Genomic DNA, 237 nt, shown 5'->3' on the forward strand with positions numbered 1-237 from the left:
AGTCTTGTTTCTACAATATTTTTTTCTATCATTTGCATATTTTTTTTAGATATAATAACATTAATGTTTACACAATACGTATAGTATAACTTCGTATACAGTTACTTCGATCTACACGCATTAAGTACATAGTGTCGGCTTCTTATACCCGTTATTTACTTCTGACTTTTGGCTCAAATTTATATGTTGGACCCTCCTCCTCTGTGTGCACGACCCTAAAGTGAAAACATAAACTGA

This window comes from Penaeus monodon, chromosome 19, assembly GCF_015228065.2.
Source record: "Penaeus monodon isolate SGIC_2016 chromosome 19, NSTDA_Pmon_1, whole genome shotgun sequence".
NCBI classification, from domain to species: Eukaryota; Metazoa; Arthropoda; class Malacostraca; order Decapoda; family Penaeidae; genus Penaeus; species Penaeus monodon.